We start from the raw sequence: 26,089 nt of genomic DNA on the forward strand, positions 1-26,089 counted from the left end.
GGAGTTTGGGTGGACTTGTCCCGGGATGATGGGAGTTGTAGTTCACCCATAAGAGAAGAGCATTGTGAACCCCATTGAGGATGGATCAGGATCATACTTGGCACACAGACCCATCATGCCCAATGTCAAGTATTGGTGGAGTTTGGGGGGACTTGACCCAGAATGATGGGAGTTGTAGTTCACCCATATGCAAAGAGCATTGTGAACCTCACCGATAACCTCACCAAACTTGGCACACCTACTCATCATGACCAATGTGAAGTATTGGTGGGGTTTGGTGGCAATTGACCCAAGGTGATGGGAGTTGGCTGCACCAAATCATTTTCTATTTAGATCAGGCATGGGGAAACTTGGGTCCTCCTTCCAGGTGTTTTGGACTGCAACTCCCACCATTCCTAACAGCCTCAGGCCCTTTCCTTTTCCCCCTCCGCCGCTTAAGGAATGGTGGGAGTTGCAGTCCAAAACACCTGGAAGGCGGGCCCAAGTTTGCCCATGACTGTTCTCCAATGAGAGAAAAAAAAACGGAGGTCTTCAGGCGGCCTATGTGCTTGGGCGGCGCCTTCCCGGGCTTCCTATTGGCCGAGGCGTCCTTTGCCGTCAGCGCTTCCTGCCGCTTTTGTCCTTCGCTTTGGCCCCAGGACTGCGCTTTTCCCTTTTCTCTGCCTCTTTCTTTTTCCCCTTACTTACTACTACTAGTCATTCCTTTGCAGACCGAGAAGGAGAAGAAGAAGACCTTCTCGCGCATTTCTTTGCTCTTGAACGAGGAGTCGTTGCGGTTTTGCACAGAGGAAACTGGTTTTGCATGGGTGCCTTTTTTTGGATTTTCATGCAGCAGATTTGCAAAAAGTCCCTTTGCAGCTTGGCTGAAGTTTGGTGACTATTATGATGAGCAAAGGATCGCTTATTTCGGAGTTGGAGATTCAAAGATCTTGACTTTTTCCTCGACTTTATTTACTTTTGGAAGTGGATTTTTTTTTTGGTTGTCTTCTACATTTATTTTGTTTTGATTAGATATGGAGCCGAGGAAGCCACCCAGGAGCTGAGCCTTTCCTGCAACAAGAAAAGGAAAACAAGGTCAGAAGTATTTCTTTATTTGTGACTTTTATGCCCAGCGGTGCCATCATCATTATTATTATTATTATTATTATTATTATTATTATTATTATTATTATTATTATTTTGGGTTGCTGTGAGTTTTCCAGGTTGTTTGGCCATGTTCCAAAAGCATTCTCTCCTGATGTTTCACCCACATCTATGGCAGACATCCTCACAGACAGATTGGCTGGGAATTCTAAATGGCCCAAACTACAGATCCCAGGAATTCACAGGATGGAAACTGGGCTGTTAATATGTAGACACACATATAGTCTTTTAATGCATCTTAATATCTTTTTGTTGTTACTGTTCTAAAACTTAACACAATCTAGCCATCAATGTTACAAACTTTAAGGTACATGTCACTATATAACACACATACAGTAGAGTCTCGCTTATCCAACATAAATGGGCCGGCAGAATGTTGGATAAGTGAATATGTTGGATAATAAGGAGGGATTAAGGAAAAGCCTATTAAACATCAAATTAGGTTATGATTTTACAAATGAAGCACCAAAACATCATGTTAGACAACAAATTTGGCAGGAAAAGTAGTTCAGTATGCAGTAATGCTATGTAGTAATTACTGTATTTATGAATTTAGCACCAAAATATCACGATATATTGAAAACATTGACTACAAAAATGCGTTGGATAATCCAGAACGTTGGATAAGCGAGTGTTGGATAAGTGAGACTCTACTGTATTATTATTATTATGGATTGCTGTGAGTTTTCCACGCTGTCTGGCCATGTTCCAGAAGCATTCTCTCCTGACGTTTCACCCACATATATGGCAGGCATCCTTATTATTATTATTATTATTATTATTATTATTATTATTATTATGGATTGCTGTGAGTTTTCCTGGCTGTCTGGCCATGTTCCAGAAGCATTCTCTCCTGACGTTTCACCCACATCTATGGCAGGCATCCTCACATTATTATTATTATTATTATTATTATTATTATTATTATTATTATTATTATTATTATGGATTGCTGTGAGTTTTCCGGGCTGTCTGGCCATGTTCCAGAAGCATTCTCTCCTGACGTTTCACCCACATCTATGGCAGGCATCCTCAGAGGTTGTGAGGTCTGTTGGAAACTAGGCAAGTGGGGTTTATGTATCTGTGGAAAGTCCCAGAATACCATAGCCGTGAGTCATGACAGTGAAAGTGGTGTCAAACTGCATTAATTCTACAGTGCAGATGTACCTTTGCACACAATTCAAAATAATAATAATGATTGGGTTGCTGGGAGTTTTCCAGACTGTCTGGCCATGTTCCAGAAGCATTCTCTTCTGATGTTTTGCCCGCCTCTATGGCAGGCATCCTCAGAGGTTGTGAGGTCTGTTGGGAACGATGGTAGGTTTATATATCTGTGGAATGTCCAGGGTGGGAGAAAGAACTCTTGTCTGCTTGAGGCAAGTGTGAATATTGCATTTGGCCAGCTTGAGTAGAATTGAATAGCCTTGCAGCCTCAAAGTCCAGGTACTTCTTGTCTGGGGCATTTTGACACCACTTTCACTGCCGTGGCTCAATGCTATGGAATCCTGGGAGATATAGTTTTCCAAGCTCATAGCCTCTGAGAAAGAGTGCTGGAGCCTCACCAGTTTACAAATCCCAGGATTCCATATCATCGAGCCATGGCAGCTAAACTAGTCTCAAACTGCATTAATTCTCCAGTGTAGATCCAACATTAGTGTCAGTACAGACACTTGTTGTATGGTTCCCTTTCCAGCAGGATTGCTGGATTGAATGTAGTTTTAATGTAATTAAAGTATTATCTTCCAGCCAGCCTGAGTAGTAATTGTGCTAAGTGTGGATGATGGGTGCTGGAGTTCAAAAGAGGGAGAAACACTTCTCACATTCTTGCCAAAAGTTAATCCAGCAATATGGATGATGGGAGTTGCAGTACAAAAGAGGGAGAAGCACTGCCAAGTTCTTGCCAAAAGTCAAGCCAGCAATGGGGATGATGGGAGTTGCAGTCCTAAAGAGGGAGAAACACTGTCAAGTTCTTGCCAAAAGTCAATCCAGCAATGGGGATGATGGGAGTTTCAGTCCAAAAAGGGAAAAATGCTGTCAAGTTCTTGCCAAAAGTCAATCCAGCAAGAAGGGCACGACTGATATCTATCTATCTATCTATCTATCTATCTATCTATCTATCTATCTATCTATCTATCTATGGATGATGGGAGTTGCAGTCCAAGAGAAAAAATTGCTCCAAAGTTGTCTGCTCAACAATCAAGGGAAATGATATAGATATAGACTTTGGGAGCTGCAATACAAACCCTTAGATGTGGATGATGGGAGCTGCAATCCAAAAGAAGGGAAAAGTCTCTCAAGATTTTGCTCAGTTATAAGGAAGTGACATAGATATGGATGATGAGAGTTGCAATCCGAGAGAGAGAGAAAAATGCTGTGAAGTTCTTGCTAAAGATTAGCTGTGATGCCAGGGATTGATAAAATCCACCCAGCTGACTGATAAAGCAGCATGGAAAAGGGATAGTTGTATATTATTGCTATATTATTGTATTATTGTTATTATTGTTGCAAATCCGGCCACTCCGCTCAAAGTGCAAAACCCTTTTTTTCTAATCTCTCCTTCTCTGAACACACATCCCTTCATGTCTTCTGTTTCCTGTTGTGTGTTTTTCTTCTCTCTTCAAAAACTAGCCGTCTTTGCAACCCGCCTCTAAAAAAATTAGGTAGATCAGGCATGGGCAAACTTTGGTCTTCCAGGTGTTTTGGACTCCAACTCCCACCATTCCTAACAGCCTCAGGCCCTTTCCTTTTCCCCCTCCGCCGCTTAAGCGGCGGAGGGGGAAAAGGAAAGGGCCTGAGGCTGTTAGGAATGGTGGGAGTTGGAGTCCAAAACACCCGGAAGACCAAAGTTTGCCCATATCTTGTATAAATGCACCCTGACAAAGAGTTCAAAGTCTGAAAGCTGAAAGTTCATGTGTCCCTTGCAGCCAGTAAGGAAGTAACTTTGCCAACCTGCCATATATATGTAACTTGCTATCTCACGCTTTGCCTCGTTTCCTGGAAATCAACGTGACTCCACTCTTCTAAGTCAGTTTTCAAAGTCTTTTCTAACTCTGGTGGCCTTTATCAATCCCTGGCATCACAGCTTGGAAAAGTTCATTTTGTAGATTGCAATGCCCAGATTCCCCCAACCAGCGAGACCAGTGGATACTCTAGGTGTGGATTCAGGGCTTTGCAGTCCAAAAGAAGGAGAAATGCACCTTAGTTCTTGCAGCAACACAGCTTGGAAAAATTACTTCTGTGGATTGCAGCGCCCATAATCCCCCAACCAGCAAGATAGGTGGATACTCTAGGTGTGGATTCCAGGCTTTGGAGTCCAAAAGAGGGGGAAAAGCACATTAGTTCTTGCAACAAGTCCGACATCAAAAGGGGAGTGATGATATTAGGGTTCTATTGTGCATGTGCAGAGTTTTTCCCTATTGTTGAATATCATGCAGGAAGGAAATAAAAAAACATGTAGAGTGTGTATTTGTTTTAGATAGGCACAATAACTTAGCACATAATGCTCTGGTGCAAATAACATGAAAAATGTGTTGTCGAAGGCTTTCATGACCAGAATCACTTGGTTGCTATGTGTTTTCCAGGCTGTCTGGCCATGTTCCAGAAGCATTCTCTCCTGACATTTTGCCCACATCTGTGTCAGGCATCCTCAGAGGTTGTTTGATCTGTTGGAAACTAGGCAAGTGAGGTTTATATATCGGTGGAATAATGTCCAGGGTGGGAGAAAGAACTCTTGTCTGCTTGAGGCAAGTGTGAATGTTGCAGTTAGCTTTGAATGGCCTTTCAACCTCAAAGACTGGCTGTTTCCTGCCTGGGGGAAAAAGTAGGCAGTCAAGTGTATGAAGAAAAGAATAGAATAGACTGAGTGGATGGGTTGAGGTTGGAAATGAAGGATTTACCTCTCTGAGGATGCCTGCCATAGATGTGGGTGAAACGTCAGGAGAGAATGCTTCTAGAACATGGCCATACTGCCCGGATGACTCACAGCAACCTGAAGCATTTACACATTGTGTAAGTGTTTACCTTCAAATCACATCTCAGCTTATGGTGAACCCATATACCTCACAACATCTGAGGGTGCCTGCCATAGATGTGGGTGAAACGTCAGGAGAAAATGCTTCTGGAACATGGCCATACTGCCCGGATGACTCACAGCAACCTGAAGCATTTACACATTGTGTAAGTGTTTACCTTCAAATCACATCTCAGCTTATGGTGAACCCATATACCTCACAACCTCTGAGGGTGCCTGCCATAGATGTAGGCGAAACGTCAGGAGAGAATGCTTCTGGAACATGGCCAGAAAGCCCATAAAACTCACAACAACCCAGTGATTCCGGCCATGAAAGCCTTTGATAACACAATCACCCAAGGTGTCTCTTTCTTTCTAGTTTCTTGCTTTGAACCCTTCCTTCCAGCAGCAAATATTCCTTATCCCTCTCCCATCCAAATGCTAACCAGGGCTGATCCTGCTGAACGTACAATTTCCTGATTAGCTTCCAGGTTCTTTGTAGCATGGCTAGCATTGGGATTATCAGGTTTGCACACATGGAGTAGGACCTGTTCTGAGCTGCAAGCAAAAGGAAGGAAACCAGGAAATGTATTTTTAAAGCAGGCCTGAAGTTGGCAAAGAGTTTTTCTTGTGATGGAGGTTTGGTCTGTTAAAGCAAGCACCTTTATACCTGAGCTGCTTTATGAAGGTTTTGGAATATTTTGCACATATGAACCTAATGGAATATTATCTGGAATGCTTGGAACCAGAGGTTTTCCGGAATTCAGATTTTCTTGAATGTTGGAATATTGGCATATACTTTGAGATCTTGCAGATGGGACCTAAGTCTTACAGTGAAACTTGTTTATGTTTCATAGACACCTTATAGACACTATGTGTTTCATAGACACATAGATGAAGGTAACGTTATACACTATTTTTGATAACATTTGTGCATGGGGAAAAAGGTCTGTGTACACTGAACCACCAGAAATCAAAGGTGTTACTTGCTTCGCCACCAAGATGGATGATTTTGGAGTATTTTGGATTTTGGATAAGGGATGTATGTAAAAAAGAGATGGATTTGAGTGTTTAAGGCTGGGTCTACACTGCTATGTAATCCAAAGGAGATAATATAGATTCATAAACTGGATTATATGGCAGTGTAGATGGGCCTCCTGAAGCCTCAGATGCCTCAGGAAACACTGCTTTAAGTGCTGCAAAAATTATGCACTCTGGTGTTGGAAATTGCTGTAGAAAGCATGGGAAGAAGTCTGTTGAAATATTGGTGCCAAGTATATATACTAAGATCAATCTTCAACCTCAATGCCTGCAAGAGGAGATGGAAATTTCGGCTGTTGGCTGACACACCCACACAGCTGTTGTTAGCCGGTTGCATCAGATGGAAGCATTTGACTTTTCTTTTCAGTCCCAAGGAAAAGGCGTCTTGGTTCCTTCCAGTTTCTCAAAAGTTTCGAGTTGAGTGGGTTGCGTTTGGCCCTTTCACTCACTTATTGTGACTGTATTCCTTTCAGCAAAACACACTTTAAAAGGAAGTCAACTTTGACACATAATTTAAGCAGCACAAAAGAAGAACAAACACTTATAGCGATGGTGGCTCACCAAATGAGAGCTGGATGGGGACTGCAAGAGCCATCAAGTCCAGCTCTTTGCAGGACTACACAACTAAAGCTTTCCTGAACAATCCCCATCCAAGCTTTGTTTACAGACCTCCAAAGAAGGGGAATCCACCATCCTTTAAAAAGGTTCAGTCCAGTGACAGCTCTTATAGTTAGGTAAAAAGGTAAACCCTGATGTTAAGTCCAGTCATGCCTGACTCTGGGGGTTGGTGCTCATCTCCATTTCTAAGCCAAAGAGCCGGCGTTGTCCACAAACACCTCCAAGGTCACGTGGCCTGCATGACTGCATGGAGCGCCGTCTTACAGTTAAGAATACTTCTTAATATTTAAGCGGAATCTGTTTTCTTCCCATTTGAATCCACTGCTTTCTTTTTTGCTTTTTGTGATCCTAAAACTGTCATGGTTCCATCTTGCAAAATATTAGGATTTGTAGTTTGGTGCTTAGAATATTCTCCCAGAATGACACAAAGGGGATCTTGAGTATCTTTTAAACTACAGATAGGATAGAGCCTTGTCAGTCAGAAGTAGAATCACAGCTGTGTGTTTGTGTCACATGGATACACCTTGTGTGTTAGCAGCTCTGCTCTTAGGCTGAGATCCTACATCTACAGATGGGAAAAGTATTTTGCACTCCATTAATTTAGGGTCAGGGAAGAGAGGAAGAAATTTAGGGCCCTTCCATACCCATATAACCCAGAATATTAAGGCCTCTTCCACACAACTGAATAAAATCCCACATTTTCTGCTTTGAACTGGAATATATGGCTCTGCGGACACAGATGACCCAGTTCAAAGCAGATATTGTGGGATTTTCTGCCTTGATATTCTGGGTTATAGGGCTGTGCAGAAGGGTCCGAAGGCAGATAACCCACAATATCTGCTTTGAACTGGGTTATCTGAGTCCACACTGCCATATAACCCAGTTCAAAGCAAATAATGTGGGATTTATACAGCTGTGTGGGAGGGACCACAGAGTCACTTCCCAGTAGATTCAGGCAAAAGCAAACTGCTGCAGCCTCTCCTCACTTTCCCATTAGTATATGTTGCCATCGTGACTAAACTCTAAATCACTTTCCAACACATATTCCAGTTTGCATTCAGTGAAATGTTGGATAATATATCAGTTTTCAGATAGTTAATACATCCAGGGGATGGGACAAGTTGGAATTCCAAAATAGATGAATACAATTTCTGTTTGGTAAAAGGGCAAAGACTGTGTATTGAGGTTCCTTCACTAGTTTGCAAAATCCAAAACCGATCTGTGTTCTGTTTAATAAAGAATAAAATTGTCTTCTTGTGGTGCGTGAACTCAATGAGGGGAATTTCTCGGGCTTTTGGATGAGGTGCTTTTGACAGTGTTGCTATTCTGCTGCAGATCTGAAAGGCTTCTTTATACCCTCCTCCATCAAAGTAAGAGCAGGGTCTTTGGTTTCCCGGCTCCTCCAATGAATCTTAGTTTTCGGCGCGTGGAAACCCACAACTGTGCAAAGTACCAGCAAAGAGATGCTTTATGTCGAAAGCAATTGGAGCTGGCGAGCGAGCGGGGACGTGCTTCCTCCGAGAAAAGAAAGATGGGGGCAGAACGGGAAGGGAACTCGAATCTTGCAAAGAAGGGAAATACTTTCCAAAGAGGTGCTGGCTTAGAGCGTGGGTGCTGCTGTGGTCCATCACACAGAGGTGGAGGTTGTTCGGCGGGAAGAAGTTACAAGTAACAGGGCCTTGTTTGTGCTTCCAAAGCTATGCCTGGCTTTTCCCCTTGGCATGCCCTACCTCTGGCATGTTGAGTTTTCTTTACATTGGGTCGTAATAACATGACCATAACTATTGTCCAAAACTCTATAGAGCTATTGATAGTTGGAAGGTACAAACAAACTTTGTGACTTACAGGTTTGCAGAGTAGTCCCTCTGCTTTTGCAAGATTAGGGGCACAGCTCCCCAGTGAAAGTAGAACTACTGCAAATATCAATGGTATGGAAAGCAATGGGGCACCACAACTATTGTCCCCGAGGAGGGAGGAGTCAAAGTGGTCCTGCAGTCATTGATCTTGCAAAACCCAGCTCAATGTGTTGAAGGTTTTCATGGCCAGAATCACAGGGTTGCTGTGAGTTTTTCAGGCTGTATGGCCATGTTCCAGTAGCATTCTCTTCTGATCTTTCACCTGCATCTGTGGCTAGCATCGTCAGAGGTTCTGTTGGCAGTGAACCAAGTAGAGTGTATATATATCTGTGTGGTGGGAGAAAGAACCCTTGTCTAAGCAAGTGTGAATGTTGCCATTAGCAAGCTTGAATAGCATTGAGAAGCCATGAAGCTGAGAAAATAATCAGCGAGGGTAATTTGCATAGATGTAGCCTGGCCTCTGTTACCTGGAGGCATCCTCTGTTTTGGGAGGTGTTAATTAGCACTTGATTTCTTGTTGTCTGGAATTTCCCTGTTTCTGTTTCTTACTTACTGTCTTGATTCTGGTGTTTTTTTGTTTTTTTTAATACTAGTAACCAGATTTTGTTGATTTTCATGGTTTCCTCCTTTCTGCTGAAAGTGCCCACATGGTTCTTGTAGATTTCAGTGACTTCTCTGTATCATCTGACATGATGGTTGTCAGAGTGGTCCAGCATTTCTGTGTTCTCAAATAATATTCTGTGTCCAGCTTGGTTCATCAGGTGCTCTGCTCCGGCTGACTTCTCTGGTAGAGTTAGTCTGCAGTGCCTTTCACGTTCTTTGATTTGTGTTTGGGCAATATTGCATTTGGTGGTCCCTCTATAGACTTGTCCACAGCTGCATGGTATACAGTAGACTCCTGCAGAGATGAGAGGATCCCTCTTGTCCTTCACTCAATGTAGTATTTGTTGGATTTTCTTAGTGGGTCTGTAGATTGTTTGTAGGTTGTGTTTCTTCATCAGCTTGCCTATGCGGTCAGTGGTTCCCATGATGTATGGTAAGAACACTTTTTCTCTAGATGGATCTTTGTCTTGACTCTCATTGTTTGTTCTTGGTCTTGCAGCTCTTGTAATATCTGTAGTGAAGTATCCATTGGCCTGTAGAGCCCAGTTTAAGTTATTCATTTCACCTTGGAGAAGGTGGGGCTCGCAGATTCTGTTTGCATGCTCTGCCAGGGCTTTAATTGTGTTTATTTCTTGACCTGAGTGATGGTTGGAGTTTTTATATAGGTATGTTATCAGTGTGTGGGGGTTTTCTGTAAACCATGTGGCCCAATTGTTGATTTGGTTTGTGGATGACTAGGACATCTAGAAATTGAAGTTTTCCTTTGATTTCTTTTCCTTGGTAAATTGGATGTTTGGGTGGGTGCTGTTGAGGTGGTCCAAGAACTTGTTGAGTTCTCCTTCTCCATGGCTCCAAATGGTGAAGGTGTCATCTACATATTGGAACCATATAGTGGCCTTTTTATTGCTGTTTTGTTGTTGTTGTTGTTTCCAGGGCTTGTTTCTCAAAGTGTTCCATGTAAAAATTTGCCATGACTGGGCTAAAAGGGCTCCCCATGGCTACTCCATCTTTCTGTTTGTAGAATTCATTATCCCACTGGAAGTAGCTTGTAGTGAGGCAATGCTGAAACGGCTGTGATGTCTTCTGGGAAATTCCTTTTTTTCTTCCTGAAGGGCACGTCTCTCTCTTTTGCCCAGGTCAAGGAAAGAAAATACTTGGGGACTGGAAATACAGAGCAAAACAAAAGAGAAGGGACCAGTTCCAGTGGATCTGGTTCTGCCTCCTCTTTTATGTCTGCCATGTGTTTTTATTCCTTTGGACCTTCTCTTCCTTTGCCCAGTGCAATAGAGATCTGAGGAAGAGGAACCTGATCCATAAGTTAAATGAAGGAGCTCCTCATCTTCTTGTAAGCTGTGGGTCTTTGTTTCACCAAGCAAAGAATGGGAGCTACTGGGCAGAACTCTCGAAAATGCCTCCCGAGCAGCCCATTTGTTTGTCTCCTGAAGATGAATGTTCACATGGCAGTCCCAACTTTGGAAAGTTGCTGCATTTCAAACTCACCAATGATGAAAACCGCAAGTGTGAAACCCACGAAAGCAGAGGGCTGACTGTACATGTCCATAGTCCTCACATTGCAAACCATCAACTGCTAATGTTTGACATTTGCAGATATGATTACAACATGTCACAGATATAGGACAGTATGACCCCTGTATCCATAGGTCCTTCAATGTCACTTATCGGTGTCTGAAAAAATATATTTTCTCTAGGCATTTTCTAGGTCTTCCAGTATTATTGTCCAGAGTTTGACCATGCTATAGGAGGTAGACATGCTAGGGAGAAATCCTCTTTCGGTATTGTCTGTATCCTCCAGCACAGTTCTATAGTATGCTTCCCTTGGGAATCATTCATTCAAATAGGGTTTGCTATTATCTGTGGTCCAGGAATATATTCCCTGTGGATATGGGGGTCATACTGCATTGAATCCTGGCAAATTGGGATAAGAAGTAGCTTACTATGTCTTATGGATGGTGTGATTTTAATTGTTAGGTTTTAATCTCGTCGCTTAACTTTAATTTTGTATATTTTAATATATTTATTTGTTTATTTGTTTATGTATTTATTTATATATATTTTTTGGTGTCAGGAGCAACCGGAGTTGCTTCTGGAGTGAGAGAATTGGCCGTCTGCAAGGACGTTGCCCAGGGGACGCCCGGATGTTTTGATGTTTTTACCATCCTTGTGGGAGGCTTCTCTCATGTCCCCACATGGAGCTGGAGCTGATAGAGGGAGCTCATCCACACTCTTCCCCGGGTGGGATTCGAACCTGGCAGCTTTCAGGTCAGCAACCCAACCTTCAAGTCACTTAGTCCACTACGCCATCTTGGGGGCTCCATGTTTATTTATTAAACTTGTATACTCTTACTCCCAGTTTGGCTCGGAGCAGTTTACAGAAATAGATTAAAACAATACACTTGGCTTTAAAATAACAATAAAAGCAACAATAAAAACAGACATAGCCCCGAGTTTTTTTGGATATGTGCTTTGTAGGTACTGAACAAGTGCCAGTGTAAGCCACCTTGAGTCCCCTTCGGGCTACAAATGTGGTAAATAAAATAAATAATAAATCTGACTCATCAGGTAGCTTGAGAAGCATTGCATTGAAGCACTACATTCCTTAGAAGATGATTGAGTGACCATTTCTTGCCCTGTGAATCTGGCATAAATCGAACTCATGAAGAAAGGTTTTGGTGTTTCTGGCTGGGTTTTCATATACAGGCGGGGATTTGAACTCTAGTCTCCAGAGTCATAGGGACCATCTACACTGTGGAATTAATGCAGTTTGAGACCACTTTAGCTGCTATGGTTCAATGTTATGAAATCCTGAGAGTTGTTATTTTATGAGTGCAATCTATAAACACCCATTATTCCAAGACGTTGAGCCACAGCAGTGAAAGTGGTGCCAAACAGCATTCATTTTACAGTGTAGATGCAGCCATAGTCCAATTTTCAAACCACTACACCATGCTGGCTTTCTTCCTGGAAGATACAGAACGAGAAATTCTGCCCTGACATTTCAGTGTATAGGTCTGAAATTCTTCTGTCTTATTAAATTACAAGCTTCCCTTTTCAAGAATCTGTTTGAATGTCTTTTCTGTGCACCACGTGTGTGGAAAACCTATTACAAGGGCCTGCAGAGGAAATATGGGATTCATCTTGGTTATTTTCTTTGCTCGGAGACTCCAGACACGGTGTTTGCTTTTCTCGGAAAGTGATACGTGGGCCACGGATCCCCACTCACCCCAGTGGTTTTCTAAAGCGATATAAACCAGAATGACTAATTGGGCTACGTTCAGAATGGCTTGAAAGAAGAAGAAGAAAAAACCCTGAAGGAATGCAGTATATATTTTTGAAGTTGCAAGGAAAGAATTGGTTACTGTAGTTAAACAAGGAACACTGGCTCTTTGATTTCACACCTGTTGCTTCAGTGAGAGCCCTTGGTTTTCGGCTCGACATTTGCTCTGCTGGTTATGCAAGATGAACTTGTTGGTTTTCAATATTGTTGCATGACATCAAATTGTTTCTGACTTAAAAGGAGGCTGGGTTTTCTCAGCAGGAATTGTTCAGATTGGATTTGCTGTTACCTTCTCAGGCTGAGAGAGTGTGACTTTCCCAAAGTCACCCAATGGGTTTCTATGGCTGCGTGGGGATTGAAACCCTTTTCTCCAGAGTTGTTGCCAGAGTAGGTTGCTGTAAGTTTCTGGGCTGTATGGCCATGTTCCAGCAGCATTCTCTCCTGACGTTTCACCCACATCTATGGCAGGTATCCTCAGAGATTGTGAGGCCTGTTGGAAACTAGCCAGGTGTAGTTTATATATCTGTGGAATAATGTCCAGAGTAGGAAAAATAACTCTTGTCTGTTGGAGGCAAGTGTGAATGTTGGCCACCTCGATTAGCATTAAATGGCCTTGCAGCTTCAAAACCTGACTACTTCCTACTGGGGAATCCTTTGTTGGGACGTGTTAGCTGGCCCTGATTGTTTCATGTCTGGAACTCCTCTGTTTTCTGAGTGTTATTCTTTATTTACTGTCCTGATTTTAGAGTTTTTTTAAAAAATACTGGTGGTCAGATTTTGTTCATTTTCATGGTTTCCTCCTTTCTGTTGAAATTGTCCACATGCTTGTGGATTTCAATGGCCTCTCTGTGTAGTCTGACATGGTGGTTGCTAGATGGTCAAACTGTTATACCATGTTATTACTCAAACTGTTATTCCTTGTTGTTGTTGTTGTTGTTGTTGGCTATCTTCCCTTTAGAGCAGGAGTAAGGTTTCAGAGGCTGGATGGAAGGTTGGACGTCCTAACATTTTGCAAAAAAATATGAAAAATTGGAAATATTTTTGTTCCAAATGTGTCCTGTCCAACTTTTGTGTCCAACCATAAGATGAAAAATCCCAACCGGGCATCTTGGGAGGTAATTTGCGAGCAAATGAATTCTCCCTTTGGGTTGTTGTGAGTTTTCCAGGTTGTATGGCCATCTTCCAGAAGCATTTTCTCCTGACATTTCACTCACATCTATGGAAGGCATCCTTAGAGGTAAGGTCTGTTAGAAACTTGGCAAGTGGGGTTTATATATCTGTGGAATGTCCAGGTTGGGAGAAAGAAATCTTATCTGTTTGTGGCAAGTGTGAATGTTGAAATTAGTCACCTTGATTGGCATTGAATGGCCTTTCAGCTTCAAAACCTGGCTGCTTGGGGGGAATCCTTTGTTAAGAGATGTTAACTGGCCCTGATTGTTTCATGCCTGGCATGTTTGCAACATTCACACTTGTCTCAAGCATACAAAAGTTATTTTTCCCACCCTAGACATTCCACAGATATATAAACTCCATTTGCCTAGTTTCTAACATCCTCACAATCTCTGAGGATGCCTACTATAGAGGTGGTTGAAACGTCAGGAGACAATGCTACTGTAATATGGCCATACAGCCCGGAAAACTCTTAACAACTCAGTGATTCCTGCCATGAAAGCCTTTGACAACATAATTCTTTTTTATTTGTTGCAGAAGTCAGAGGATCTTAGTGTTAGGTTCGTCCTTCCAGTGAAGCTTCCCAATTCTTGGTTTCTGCTTAACGCTGTAGTGAGAAGTGGCATTCTTGGCTATTTCTCCCCTTCGGTGTCATTTTTGTCTTGGGAATTTCCCTCCTGGCGTGAGAAGAAAGACAGACGGCAAAGTCAAGAGCCAGGAAGTTTATTTAAAGCACTAGCACAGTGAGATGCACCCAAGATAAGATGGCTAATCCCGAGTAACAAACTAGAAAAAAACTTTTTTATACTTTTAGAAAACTTCTCTTTTCTTCAATCGATTGGCTTATAAATCCTGCATGGATGGGTGATAAGGCAGCAAGACTACCTCACAATCTCACCCCATTGATGCCGATTAAGTTCAGAGAGCTTGAAATGCATCTACACTATAGAACTGATGCAGTTTGACACCACTTTAACTGCAATGGCTCAATGTGATGGAATCCTAGTGAGGTTGTGGTTTTGCAAGCTCTTTAGCTTTCTTTGCCAAATAGTTCTGATGCTTCATCAAACTATAAATCCCAAGATTCCAAAGTGGTGTCAAACCGCATTAATTCTGCAGTGTAGATGCAATCTGGGAAAAGTCAACCAACAAGCTTCGTAGCAGAGCAAGGATTATTACCTGGGTTTTGATAAGTTGTTTATACCAACAACTTTAGTGTTTGGTGTTTGCAATGAGATGGCTATCATTATTATTATTATTTTATTATGACACAACAAACAAAATAGATATGCTGGATTTTGTATCACAAAATCACAAGTCGAACACTTCCCAAGTGTCTAGGACTGTGTGATGTATTTTTGGATGATGCTTGCAGACCCCAGTCGGGTGGCCTTTTGCAGTTGGCAGATTGTGATTTTGTCAATGTCTGTTGTTTCCAAATGCTGGCTGAGATCTTTTGGCACGGCACCCAATGTGCCAATCACCACCGGGACCACCTTTATTATTATTATTATTATTATTATTATTATTATTATTATTATTATTATTATTATGTTGGTATAATAATAGCAGTAATAGTATTAGGGTGGAAAGATAAATCAAAATGGACAGTAAATAAATGGTGAAGCACATGGAATTTGAAATTATGAATGTGAAATTAAATGTTGTAAAAACTAATGAAAATAGAACGAAAGAAATGGAAGAAAGATGGACATGGGTAAGAACTATATCATGAATCAATCCGGAGATCAAGCCATAAGAAATAAGATACAAATGTTATATAGTATATAGAATGGAAATGTATAAAAATATAAATATTGTCTCAAAAAGAAATGAATATGTAAATGAAAACAATCCTCGTGTTGGTGGTGGGAATTGTAAATGTTTTGTATGTGTATGGTATGTGTTTTTTTGTGTTTTAAAAAAATAAAAATTTGTTTTAAAAAATGAGATGACTATCATATCTAACATATTTTTTTTTTCAAATAGAAGATTGTGCCATTTTGGCAACTAACTTTTCTGAGATTTGACAACATTCATGCATATCTTTTGCATCATTGGAAACTGGATGACTATTTAAATTTAATCTGGCATAACGTTGTGATAGTATGGAAGGGATGCAGCCTTAGAAACTGTTTACAAGGCAGGGTTATGTTTGTAGGTCACAGGCTCACTGGGGAAGCCCTTCTTCCATTTGGGAGAGGCTTAATTATAGAGTATATTTCTGTCCTACAAGGTGTAGGAGCGGAGGAGCGAAAATAAGAATGATAAGAAGGTAGAAGATAAGATTGAGCCTCCCTTATCTGGGAATCCAAAATCAAGGAACCGAAACTTCTTGCCATCACCACCTGCTTTGATTGGGTATCTTATTCTGTATATGGAAACACAAATACTATTGGTTCTCTATATCAAGCATGGGCAAACTTGGGTCCTCCAGGTGTTTTGGACTCCAACTCCCACAATTCCTAACAGCCGGTAGGCTGTTAGGAATTGTGGGAGTTGGAGTCCAAAACACCTGGAGGGCCCAAGTTTGCCAGCCCTTATTGTATATAATGGAGCTTGAGCTCTGCGTTTTGAAGTTGGTGGCCTCATGCAGAGATCTCTTCACACCTGCGTTCAACACTCATTTCCACAATTTGCAGGTACAAATCGACCTGTTTTTAAAGGCATAATGCTCAGAGGTCCAGTTACCATGGAAATAGGTTGTGCTTCTCGAGGTTGCCATCTTTTTATATTTGTGTATGTGTATATGTATTGGAGCCCCCGGTGGTGTAGCGGATTAAACCATTGTGTTGTTGAACTTCATGACCGAAAAACTGGTGGTTCGAATCCGAGGAGTGGGGTGAGCTCCCGTGGTTAGCCCTAGCTTTTGCCAACCTAGCAGCTTGAAAACATGCAAATGTGAGTAGATCAATAGGTACTGCTCCGGTGGGAAGATAGCAGCACTGCAGGCCACATGCCCTTGGAGGTGTCTATGGACAATGCCGGCTCTTCGGCTTAGAAATAGAGATGAGCACCAACCCCCAAGTCAGACATGACTTGATTTAATGACAGGTGAAACCTTTACCTTTTATACTACCCTATTTCCCCTAAAATAAGACATCCCCAGAAAATAAGACCTACCGTATGTATTGTGGTTCAGATGTGGCACTGTAGTGCGTCTGTGAGCTGTCCCGAGTCCCCCTGAGATGGTGACGGGTACAAATAAAGATTTATTATTACTATTATTATTATTATTATTATTATCATTATTAAAAAGGTAGTCATGTCCAACTCTAGGGGTTGGTGCTCATCTCCATTTCTAAGCTAAAGAGCTGGCATTGTCCATAGACACCTCATGTGGCCGGCATGACTGCATGGAGTGCCATTATCTTCCCGTTTATGTTGGATAAGTGAGACTCTACTGTACTCTGAAATTCTCTTGATCATGAAGATATATTCCCTGCCTTGCAAAGAATCTCTCTTTTTAAAAAAATAGGATTTCTGCATATGACAGAGAGGGGGGCGAAGTAGCTGGTGGGTTTTGCTTTGAAAATGTTTTGAATTAGAGTGAACAGTAAATAATGTTATATTTTAAAAAAACAAATCATGACAGTATGAACTTGAGACTGTATGGAAAACACTTTCTGAAGTTAACTTGGAAACTCTGAAGTTTCATTTTAGCACATTATATTATAAATCTTTAATAAAAAGGTTCATAAAGCGCCATAAAAAATATGAGTTCCTTTCAAATAGTTAAATATGGCTATTGTGTGCCCTGCCTTCTCTTAACCTTCTCTTCTCCAGGCTGCTTAAACCACGTCTCATAGTGCTTGGATTCATTCATTGAACCAGCTAGGAACTGGTGAACATAGGTGCCCAAGCATTAATGCCAGCTGATATGCCAAACTTTCTCCTCCTTCAGTGCCATTGATCCTTAAATGTTGTATCCCTCCCATCTAAATAACTGGGGAAGCAAAGCAGTTCTCTGAAACTCCATTAAACATCCAGAAAGTGGGAAACCCTATTCCTGATGGTTTGCAATCCCGGTCTGTTTCCAATGAACATTGGACATCATCTGGCGCAAGTGGAGCAAGGTGCTTGCTTTGCAGTTACCCGAGCAACGAGACTTGTTTTCCGTGACTCATGAAATGCCCGGCAGAAAGAGCTAAGAATGGGTGAGATCATTATTCGGGCTGAGCCGGAGCATCTGGTTTCTGTAGGGAATGGCTGGAAGAGGCCGCCTTGGAGAGCCAGAGGGGATTTCCAAACTCCCTGAAAAAACAAAAACAAAATGATCATCTTGTCCATGGTTTGGGGCAGCACCAAGGGAGCCTTCGAGGATTAGAGTGACACTGCTTACTCACATCCCTTCACATTTGACAAATGAAGAACTTGCATTTACATGCATTAGGGTGTATAGGCATGTGGCTTCCAAGTCAGATGTCTTATTATGGGGACCCCATGAATTTCTTAGGGTTTTCTTAAGCAAGGAATATTCAGAGATGGCTGTGCCTGTCCTTTCCTTTTGAAATAGAGACTGGTATTTGTTTGTTGTCTCCCAGTTTTTGAGATCACGTGGGATCGGGTGCCTTTAAAATATTTGCGCATCTCCAATGTACAGAGCAGCAGATCTCTCCGTGGGAATTAGACATTTTAAGTGGCCACAAATTCAATAGAATTTAAATTTAAATATGTAAACTTCATTCTCCTGAACACAGTTTAAATGCTTGGCTTCACTCTCCTTTTGTTCCATGCTGTAACCAAAACTGTAGAGTTTCCCACAAGTGCATTTGAAAAATAAAGTTTCCACCTTTATGTGCAGCCTTGCTAGTTCCCATGTATTGGACACTACGAGACTGGAATCCCGATGTAAAAATACAGGGCCTTCTCATTGAGCAGTGGCAACTGTGAAGGATCCATTTCCTGGATGTCTTTCAGCAGTGGCTGGATGGACATCTGTTGGACATTTTTGTATGGCAAAATGGGGTTTGACTAGATGGCCCTTGGGGATCTCTTCCAATTCCAGATTCCAACTCTTTTTTCCAAAGCTCTAGTTTGTTTGTTTTCTCCTGGTTGCGCCACACAGGTGAGCTGTCTTTCAAGGGATTTCTGCCTAGTTCAGTATCTCTGTATGCACACATGCTATTATGGACATTTCTGTAATCTCTGCAGAGTGCTCTGTGCTTGCTGTGTCCTCCCTCTCCTCCCCAAGTTGTTATCCAAGGGCCTCTCGAAGCTGGCTCTGGTTCTGTGCAATGAAATCATAGCAATTCATGAGCAGCTGCTAGGGACCAAAGACATCGCAGGAGGTGGCTCTGATGCAAAGAGCGTTTCCCAGCCTGCTTGTGGTTTGCGTTGTGCATGCGAAAACAGCGGGAATATCTCCATGGGGGGTTGATGCATTCAAGACTTTTTTCTGCACTCCCTGCACTAAAGGAAAGTCATAAAATCCTAGACCCGAAGAGCCACCCAGTCCCACCCCATTTTGCCATGCAGGAAGACACAATCCAAGCCCTCACAATAGATGGCCATTTAGTTTCTGTTGAAAAACCTCCAAAGAAGGAAACTCTCCCAGACTCCAAGTCAGTAGCATATTCTATAGTTGAACAGCTCTTGCCATGTGATTTGAATCCATTGCTCCATTGTGTCCTAGGCTCCAGAGGAAGCAACAGAAAACAAAGTTGCCCCTTCTTCAGTTTGACCTCATTTCATATAGTTAAACATGGCTATCCATCAATATTTAACATTTATGCAGATGATCAGCCACTTCCAGAAGGCACAGAAAGTTTCATCTATGCTGATGATCGTGCCATCACCACCCAAGCAGGGAGCTTTGAAATGGTTGAACAGAAGTTCTCCGAAACTTTAGGTGCTCTTACTGCCTATTACATGGAAAATCAGCTGATCCCTAATCCATCTAAAACACAGACATGTGCTTTTCATCTTAAGAACAGACAAGTACCCCGAGTTCTGAGGATGACCTGGGAAGGAATCCCACTGGAACATTGCAGCACAACAAAATACTTACAGGTTACCCTGGACCGTGCCTTGACTTACAACAAGCACTGCTTGAATAACAACCAAAAAGTGGGTTCTATAAACAATATCATATGAAAGCTGACTGGCACAACCTGGGGATCACAACCAGATACAGTGAAGACATCTGCCCTTGCACTTTGCTACTCTGCTGCTGAATATGCATGCTCAGTATGGAATACATCTCACCACTTTAAAACAGTGGATGTGGCTCTTAATGAAAACATGCCATATTATCACAGGATGTCTACACCCCACACCACTGGAGAAATTATACTGTTTAGCTGGTATTGCACCACTTGACATCCACCAGGAAGTAGCAGCCGACAATGAAAGGACCAAGGCAGTGACATCTCTGGCCAATCTTCTGTTTGGATATCAGCCAGCACGCCAATGCCTTAAATCAAGAAATTGCATTCTAAGATCTACAGAGGTACTTGCAGGAACACCTCAGCAAGCGAGAGTCCAAAAGTGGCAGGCTAAAATCCAGAACCTCAAGTCATGGCTGATACTGAATGAGAGGACTTCCCATTGGGCACACAGAAGACTGAGCAACTTGGAAGCCGCTGAACAGACTGCACTCTGGCACCATGAGATGCAGAGCCAACCTTAAGAAATGGGGCCACAAAGTGGAGTCCGCAACATGTGAGTATGGAGAAGAGCAAACCACAGACCACCTATTACAATACGGCCTGAGCCCTGCCACATGCACAATGGAGGAACTTCTTATAGCAACACCAGAGACACTCCAAGTGGCCAGCTTCTGGTCAAAGGACATTTAGTATAATGCCAAGTTTTTAACTTTTTTTGTGTTTTTAAATACATTACAACTGTACCCTCTGTTCGCTTTTGCTACAATAAATAAAAATATATAAACACGGCTATAGTATCTGATTCTTTCCTGGCTCTACTGGCTGCAAAAGCCTCAGAATGATAATCCAGAAAAGTAACTTTTCCCAGACTTGGTTTGTGCAGCTGGAAACCTGTACACTCTTTAAAATGGAGGCAGCTTCCTGGGGAGAAATGCAAATGCAGAGCCAAAGACTCATATCATCTCCGTCCAAGTTAAATAGGAGAGATCCTCTGAGACATGGTTGTTTCCCATCAGAGCCTTTGAACTCTAGGCTAAAATTGCACATTAAAAATTCTTTGGGGAATACGGTGTAACGGAGGAGAAAGAAACCCACAGAAATCCAAACAGAAAATTCTATTTCAGCATCAACAAAGGAACCAGGATAGGGAAATTAAAATTCCATAGCCCTTATTAATATAATGTGATAACACTTTGGCAAATACTATTGAGGAGACCTGCTTTGTGAGTTGGTAGAATATAAGCCCTGTTTAAATCAGTTGGCCAAGTTCATTATAAGTCTTAGGAGTTGCTGGAATGAAAACTGGACTCTTACTATAGTTTTAATGGTTGTGAAGAAGAAGGAATTTGTGCAGGTGTTGCTTGCTTCCAAATTGTAACAAGCAACACCTGATGAAATTGCCTCTTCTACACAACCATTAAAGGTCTAGTAAGAGCCCTGTCCAGCTTTTGCTTTGTCTAAGGACTTAGGACTCATTGCATTCAAGAGGAGCAAATAGCAACTGTCTGTTTTCAGTGGGGTTCATTCCTAGGTAAGTGCATCTACACTGTAGAATTAATGCAGTTTGACTTCACTTTAACTACTGTGGAATCCTGGGAGTTTAAGTTTGGCAAGGCACCCACAGTCTTTGGCAGAGGAGGCTAAAGGCATTGTAAAATTTCAACTCCTTTGCATCTGTATCATTGAGCCATGGCAGTTAAAGTGGTGTCAAACTGCATTAATTCTGCAGTGTAGATGCACCCTGAGTCTGGACTTATATCAATATCTATTGACCCTGCTATTCCATTAGATTTTATACACATTCTTGCTCTTGAAGATTCCAACCCTGTGCATTTCCACTTAGAAATGATCCATTATGAGTGGGACTTAATTCCAACTAGGTGTGCTTTAAATTGCAGTGTAAGTAGTGTCAGCCTTTATATTGTTAGGCTAGCAGCGGTGTAGGTCAAAGTCTTCTGTGGAATTGCACCTTGAAGTACATGCAAGAAGCATAAATAACTGAAGTCAGTCTCAGTGCTTTGCAATGGCCATATGAACATGTCCTTTTATTGCTTCCCAGAGCTGCTCTTATCCCATATTAGAATATGAGGGCTGAAGAATTTTGCATTAATTTGCCAGTTGCACTTGATGTTCCATAAAATGCTACCAGCTCTATGAAATCTGCTCCAGGTACAAACTGCCTGCCCTCTTAATGGTCTTTCATGATTTCCAGGGCATAAATACCCTAAAGACACAAGATCTTGGAAGCTAAGCAAGATCAGCCTTGGTTAGTACTTGGGTGGGAGACTGCCAACACATTCTGAGTCCCACTGACTTTATTTCTGATGAAGAAACTGGCAAAACCAACTCCTTTCTTAAGGAAATTCTATGAAGTTCATGGGCTGATTAGTAGCCAGCTGCAACAAGTCATTACTGACCGAGAGGTCATGAGTTCGAATCCAGCCTGGGTCGGAGCGAGCTCCTGACCATTAATAGCCTAGCTTGCTGTTGACCTATGCAGCCCGAAAAACAGTTGCATCTGTCGAGTACGAAATTTAGGTACTGCTTTATGTGGGAGGCTAATTTAACTAATTTATGACACCATAAAAACCTTCCAGCAGTGTGTGGAAGAATGAGGAAGTACTCCATCAAGGACTCAGTGTCACAAGTGGATGGTGAAGCAGCAGCTCCCCCTGTGGCTGGAACTGAGCATATCCTCATGAAGCCAGAAGCTGGAAAATGTTAAATTGCCTTTGTGTCTGTCTATATGTCGTATGTCTAATAAAGGCATTGAATGTTTGCCATGTATATGTGCATTGTGATCCGCCCTGAGTCCCCTTCGGGGTGAGAAGGGCGGAATATAAATACTGTAAATGAATAAATAAATTTCCATGAGTTGGCAGGTGACTTGAAGACACATGCAGACATTTATGATTTCCATGGAAATATGTGGAGCAGATGTTTGCAATGATTGAAATGTACCCATAATATTGATCCTTGAAGTCATTGTGCCATATGAGATGAACACATGGAGCCACGTGCTTTCCATAACCAAGGAATTAGCATAATTGAGTAGTAGAACCATACGGCTAAGTTATAGATGGAGATGTGGAAGTTGCTCCTTGCATTCTTACAAGTGAGAGTTAGTCACCCATCAGGTAAAGGTAAATGTTTTCCCCTGACATTAAGTCTAGTCATGTCCAAATCTGGGGGTTGGTGTTCATTTCCATTTCTACGCTAAAGAGCCAGTGTTGTTTGTAGACACCTTCTTGGTAGTGTGGCTGGCATGACTGCATGGAACGCCATTGATAGGTCACCCATCAATTTCTCCTCAAATCTGACTCATCATAAGGCACCATTCGGTATTATTCCTGTCTTTCAGCATGCAGTCAGTCTTCCATATTTGCAGGTTTGGCTTTTGCAGATTTGTTTATTTGGTGGATTTGATGAATATTCTCTGTCTACGAACCTCTCAACCAGGAGTATCAAACTTATTTATTTCAAGGGCTACATCAGTCTTATGGTTGTGTTTAGAGAGCCATTGCATCCATGGCTACAGAGGGCCAACTATAATTTGTTTCATATGGTTGGACCCCAGCCTTGTATGTAGGATGAAGGCAGATGGATCTCTGGATGTTGGCATGGATTCTGCAATGGATGCACAAGTTGAAACAGGACCTGTCTTCCTCCTTATGACTTGGCACAGGGGTTTTTGTATGGAGTTTAGCCTCTGTTGTTTTTTTAAGGCCAGTTATATGTGGAGAGACTCCGGCCAAAAGATGTCTCAGCAGGTTTGCACAAAAGGTGCGCTTCCGTTTCCTCTTGATGGTGAAACAGATGGACGAAATCGGCACACACACACACCAACCATGATTTTAATGTGTTTCAATCATAGCTCTGTGTATTTTAATGGTCTTATGTTTTTACCTATGCAATCTAAACAATGTGTGAGGAAAGGAAGGTAACACGTTTATTATTATTATTATTATTATTATTATTATTATTATTATTATTATTATTATTATTATTATTACTATTATGACACAGCAAACAAGATAGATATCCTGGATTTCATATTACAAAATCACAAGTCGAACACTTCCCAAGTGTCTAGGACTGTGTGATGTATTTTCGGATGATGTGCGCAGATCCCAGCAGGGTGGCCTTTTGCAGTTGGCAGATCGTAATTTTGTCAATGTCTATTGTTTCCAAATGCCAGCTGAGATCTTTTGGCACGGCACCCAGTGTGCCCATCACCACCGGGACCACCTGCACTGGTTTCTGCCAGAGTCTTTGCAGTTGAATCTTGAGGTCCTGAAAGCGGCTGAGTTTTTCCTGTTGTTTTTCTTCATCATCATCATCATCATCATCATCATCATATTATTATTATTATTATTATTGGCTATATTATATTATTGGTGTTGTTGTTATACTTTATATCTTGATTGAGATGCAAAAAGGTTTTCTATATGTTGTCAGAGGCTTTCATGGCTGGAATCACTGGGTTGCTGTGAGATTTCTGGGCTGTATGGCCATGTTCCAGAAGCATTCTCTCCTAACGCTTCACCCACAGCTATGGCAGGCATCCTCAGAGGTTGTGAAGTTAATTGGAAACTAGGCAAGTGGGGTTTATGTATATATCTGTGGGAGAAAGAACTCTTGTCTGCTTGAGGCAAGTGTGAATGTTGCAGTTGGCCACCTTGATTAGCATTGAATAGTCTTGCAGCTTCAATGCCTGGCTGCTTCCTGCCTGGGGTAATCCGTTGTTGGTTGGTGTTAGCCGGCCCTGATTGTTTCCTGTCTGGAATTCCCATGTTTTTGAGTGTTGTTCTTTATTTATTGTCCTGATTTTAGCGTTTTTTTTAATGCTTGTAGCCAGGTTTTATTGTCCATATGCTTGTGGATTTCACTGGCTTCTCTGTGTCGTCTGACATGGTGGTTTTTTGAGTGGCCCAACATTTCTGTGTTCTCAAATAATATGCTGTATCCAGGTTGGTTCATCAATCTCACAACCTCTGAGTATGCCTGTCATAAATGTGGGTGAAACGTCAGGAGATAATGCTTCTGGGACATGGCCATACAAGCCTGGAAAACTCACAGCAACCCAGCTTTATATGTGTTTTAAACCAAGGGATGAGTGATGGGATCAATAGGTTGCAAAAAAGAAGTCATTCTATGCTATAATGTTCTATGTTATTCCATTCTGTAATATTGGCCACATCTGCACTGCAAAGTTAATGCAGAATGACACCACTTGAACTGCCATGGCTCAATGCTGTGGAATCGTGGGTTTTGTAGTTTGGTGTGAGGCAGAGAAGGCTGAAGATTATGTGAAATGACAGCTCCCATGATTGTGTATCATTGAGCCATGGTGGTTCAAGTGGTGTTGATCTGCATTAATTTAAAGTGTAGATGCATCCTTCGTTATGTGCCAACTCTAGCTTGTTTTTCTTGCATATGAGCAAGTTGAAGATCAACTTCAACACACTATGTTACAGGGGTGAAATGTGCCATTAAAACCATGTTGGATTAGATCTGGTCAATAGGATGTCTGGCACGTTTGACATTCGTCACCGATAAGAAGTTGCTGCTTTAACTAGTTGCTTAGCACTTATTAAGAAAAACTGTACCATGTTGCACAAATTGAACACCCGTCTTCAGGGATGAAAGTATTGACCAAGGGGTGGAAAGAACTTGTCTTTGTATTATTATTATTATTTCAAAGAAAGGACTATGTTAGTTTGAGAAGATAGAGAAAAATACCTGGAAACGTGCTTTGTGCTTTGGTAGGTATTGATTGGATTGTACAGAACGAAATAAACAAACAGGCTGCATCATTTCACCTTGGTAGGAACTGCGAATAGACTTCGACAAAGTTTATTGCGTAACTTGAGGGCATGACATTAAGACTGATTTTAGTGTAATGGACTTAGTAAAAGAAACTTGAGAAGCTCAAAGACCCAAAAAGGCATCAGATCCAGTCTGATCTTGAAAGCTAAGCCGGGTCAGCCCTGGTTAGTGCTTGGATGGGAGACCAACAATGAATACCAGGTGCTGAAAGCTATTTTTCAGACCTAGGAACTGGTAAAGTTACTTCTGCATACAGGAATCCTTGCTTTAAAAAACCTTTCTGAATTTCATGGGGTTGCCATGAGTCAACATAATATAACATAACAAGAGCAACAACATACAATATAGTAAAATATAAAGCTTATATTGTGCTATGCTAATAATATAATTTATCATATGTACATATAACTTGTAA

General features: G+C 41.7%; 1 protein-coding gene across 2 annotated transcripts in view; it reads left to right on the forward strand.

Annotated features, from left to right (window-relative positions):
* Positions 1 to 615: 615 nt before the first annotated feature.
* The window catches only part of LOC100562159 (mitogen-activated protein kinase kinase kinase 3), an 83,793-nt gene continuing 58,319 nt past the window's right edge, over positions 616 to 26,089 (forward strand). For both annotated transcript variants that reach the window (XM_008112203.3, XM_008112204.3), the window contains exon 1: positions 616 to 1,074. The gene's annotated coding sequence lies outside the window, so the exon portion shown is untranslated. The remainder of the gene's footprint in view (positions 1,075 to 26,089) is intronic.

This window comes from Anolis carolinensis, chromosome 6 (genome assembly GCF_035594765.1).
Source record: "Anolis carolinensis isolate JA03-04 chromosome 6, rAnoCar3.1.pri, whole genome shotgun sequence".
Classification (NCBI taxonomy): domain Eukaryota; kingdom Metazoa; phylum Chordata; class Lepidosauria; order Squamata; family Dactyloidae; genus Anolis; species Anolis carolinensis.